This window comes from Bombus flavifrons, chromosome 10 (genome assembly GCF_040668555.2).
Source record: "Bombus flavifrons isolate JBK064 chromosome 10, iyBomFlav1_principal, whole genome shotgun sequence".
NCBI classification, from domain to species: Eukaryota; Metazoa; Arthropoda; class Insecta; order Hymenoptera; family Apidae; genus Bombus; species Bombus flavifrons.
Genome location: NC_138451.1, coordinates 3,165,890 through 3,170,094, shown reverse-complemented (window position 1 = coordinate 3,170,094; position 4,205 = coordinate 3,165,890).

Sequence of the window (4,205 nt, the reverse complement as noted above, 5' to 3'; positions counted from 1 at the left end):
ATTTTTATTCGTATCTTACATATTAAAAATATATAGTTCCTTGGGAGCTATTATAATTATCAATCCGAACGTGGCTAATGTTACAGAACTAGGATTACAATTTCCGACACAACTTGCTCGATTTTACCACTATATTTTACGAATCCTTTCTCCAGAAAGCTTCTCGAGTTTCCTTATACGAGAATTTTTCTGTATCGAAAGAAAAATACAGGAAATCAGATAGAAACGATACGCGGAAACTTTCACGCATGTTTGTCCTCTTGTCGCGGAAAATTTATGAAAGAACGCGAGTCTCCTCGATCAGAAGGTATGGAGCCGGTTTCAACGATGCGTTGGTTGCGTGTAGCTATTCAGGGCAGTTTCTGTCACCGTGGAAGCACAAACATGGACGGGTCTGGCATACTAATAAGCCTGATCGCGCGTATTCGTCATTTCCATCATTTTTGTGTTCCTCTTTCCAGAAGACCAGTCACCATTTGCAACGTTATACGCTACTGGCCACAAGTATCACGAAATCTATTATTCTCGTGAATTCTCACTCTCATACAGATATTTTCAGACACTTTTTCACCCCGGTTCAGGCATTTCCTTTTGTAAAACGTGTACAAGCATCGACTGTGGTATCGATTAACGCTTAGCAGGCATAACCAAGCTCCCTACCGGTCGAGAACAATAGACCGTGTACTCGTATAAGTGACCGTTGCTTACTGAAGTTAATAACGTCAGACAACATTACCATGCATTTCCCTATCCTGTTTGCTGTCGTGGAAAAGGCGAACAAATCGGTGGGAAATTGTTTCGTGGGTAAATAAATCGGCTGGCTGGCCGACAGGTGCGAAATACCGGTTTCTACAAAACGTGTGCACCCTTTGGTTCTTCCATTCGAAAAAGAAATATATCTTTTTGCTAGAAATATTCTTAAATTTACGACAAGATTCATGAATACCATTTATAAGATCATATATTGTATCTTTTAAATTGTGAGATTAGAACAAGTCGTCCCTAAATACATACATATGCATATGTATTATTATCGATACTAAAACGAACAGAATTCTAGTGCAAATTAGTTTGTCCTGGCATATCCAACTGTAATATGGTAAATTCAAGGGAAAATTTAAAACGATAAGGATCAAAATATCGTAACACTAAGGAAGTTTAGAAAATGTAAGATCTTATGCACGGTATTAAATTTTCCAAAGAGACCAAATTCGATCTGGCAAAGAATTTATTGGTTATTGAAAATCGAAGGCGATAATTGAAAATTTTCACGAGCCATTGCAACTTTTGCTCGATCGATAAATCTGATGAGAGATCGACGTGGGTCAATTTAAAAAGTTGCCGACTCTACAGTTGACTAGAACATCGAAGCGATCGACTTTATCTCCATAAAACGAGTCTATCGAAAGAAACTAGCCAGAAAGCTGAAACAAGGACACGATGAGCAAAGTAGATTGTTTGTCACCGTTGAATCTTGCGGGGGACAGCGAAATCACGAGGTTCGTATGGTACTCGCCTCTTGTCCCAGTTACTTTGGATGCCGACAAATCATGGCAATTAGGCTATCTTCGAAACGAGGCTCTTGTTCATCGACTGTATCAATAACCAGTTGATAGACTTTCAGATCAATATTCGAAGAAGCACCAATCAGGGAAAATATTTCGAAATATTCGTCCCGACTCGAAAATATCACGATACATGCGGAGACTAAGAATCTTAGAAATAATTAGAGAATTATCTAATTATCTTAAAATCTGACGCGAAGTTTAGAACTTTTCATCTAAGATTTTGACCGATGAATCGTCCCCCTTCTAATAAATCTCTTCTCTTATAAATAGTTTCAACAAAATTGCGTCAATAGAAGATTATAATTAGTTAACAATCTTTTTGGTAATTTAAATTAATTATCGCATGGAATATGAAATCAGAAGATGTTCCGATATTTATAAATAGCAATGTGAAATCATATCGGTTTATCATTTTATCCCATTGAATCTTAATGATATATAGCGTAAATTAGTTAAACTCGTAACATTTAATTTTTTCGTGAAACATTTAATATTTCTTGATTCAGATTATTTTGTAATCGAGTCGCAAGCATGAAATGTCATAAATGTCGACCGTGTAAAAGGCAACAGCGAATCTACGTATGTAATTATAATTATTAGCGATATCATTATGCTCATAGCGAGTTAATTTAAACTGGAAATACCAGAATTTCTGTGTTGAACTTCTCTGCAATCCGAGTTACCTGTCTCGTGCGCGATTCCATGCGAAACCATGAGCGCATTAATCGCTATGGCTTGACCAGTCGTGCCGCGACACTGGTACCGTGCGATCGTTAAAAACATTTACATTAATTATCCTATTACGTCGCTGCTAGCAACAGGATATTTCATGAGAACTATCTTTAGACACGCAGTCTCTAGTCATTTCGGTGCATCCGAAAGGTCGTTTACTCGCGCCTCGAACATAAACGAATATTTTATCCTACATTTTAACTTGACTTATTCACGAATCACTTTAAAGTCACCAGTACATGTGTACAGGGTGCCACAAACTTCGCATACATATCTAACGACGATTTGAAAATGATAATCTGATTGGGCAGCGTTACATACACGGGATTATTATATGTTGTAATTATGTATACGTAGAATATTCTGTTTTCTTTAGTTTACCCGATATTCTTCGGAAAAAGGAGCATTTGAATAAGATCTATTGGGACGACAGGTGTTGAGAAAATCGAGGTTCTACCAGAAATTATTACAATTTGCTTTTACGGATAAATAGGAAGCACTGTTTTTAATTATTATTTTATCGCTAGTTCCTGCATTTCGATTAAATTCCAGTACTGGTACTGCAACTCGATTTTTCCCTAATGACTGTTAATTATTCCATTTCATCGGATGTTGTTCGTCGCGAAATTAAACGGCCAATGTTCGAGCTAACGAAGTCTGACTCCACTGTGTGTCGGGAGAGTAAAAGGGAGCACGATGAATTGCTCTTCCAATCATCTCATTACGCGAGGTCTGCTTAGTTCTAGTCGCATCGAACCAGTCCAAGAACCCATCCTCCGTTTCATTTACGAGAATTTCACTAAAACTTGCAATCTGCCGTCGGCCCCTGCTACGAACGAGCGAGAATTTCGCGAATTCAAGAAATTCGGCTAACTTAGAAATAGTTCCGTGTAATCGTGACAGGCGAATGATCGAAAACAATGCAGTCGAGATCTTAAATTCTCTTTCTGATACTGAGAGCTCCAATTGCTCGCGTATTAATCGCAGGCTTTCTGGCCAGTGTCGTCGATTGCTAGATCGCCGAGACACTTTACGAATTCTTCGATGACTTTCGACAAAGTTCATGTCCAAAGTATCTTACCATAGTTTATTTAGATCCTGGTCTACTTTTTAAGACTTAAATTCTATAATTTTAAAAACTGGCTTATCATATATGGTAACTCAGCATTATTTACAAAATGTATAACTTCTACATACCATAGGATGTTATTTAATAATAATAATGATATTTCAAGCAAAAACTATCTCATTTCTTTGACCAAATATTTCACGCGCTCTTGACAAGCAATCAGAAAATTTTCGTGGTCCTACTCACGCAACCTCCTCCGTAATGGCAGTCGTTATTTTCGACACGTAAAATGCCTCATTAAACCCAGACCTTCGTGCAAACGAATCTCTCAAATAGAATTATAGTATTGTTCAAAAGTGACCGGACATTTCGTAATACGTTATTTCTATGTCCCTTAGCAGACAATTTAAAGTCGTGATTTACTAATTATTAATTCGTCGTTGATTTACACAATTTGGTCAAATCCTGATATTCTTGCATCGATTTAATCGCAGTATTCAGATACTTATGAACGATGGTGTACCTCCATCCAACGAATCCTCCTTTATTCTTTTCGTTAAACGTCGACACCCTTTGGAAGGGAACGCTAAAAGCAGAGACACGAACGTAGGTCGTGAACTTCGTTACGCTTCGATGAAAGTTTCCCGGGACAGTGTCAATGTCTCCGGACAGGATATCCTCGGTGCTTCAAAGACTCGAGTGGCCGACCATCGCGCGTTCTCTGTCTTCCACGAGGAAAAAGGATCCAGAACACGAACACCGCCCCCTCTGGGATCTTCTGACCCCACCTTCTGACCGGTTGTATAGTTGTCGTTGTCGGTCGCTAGGGTCGGAGT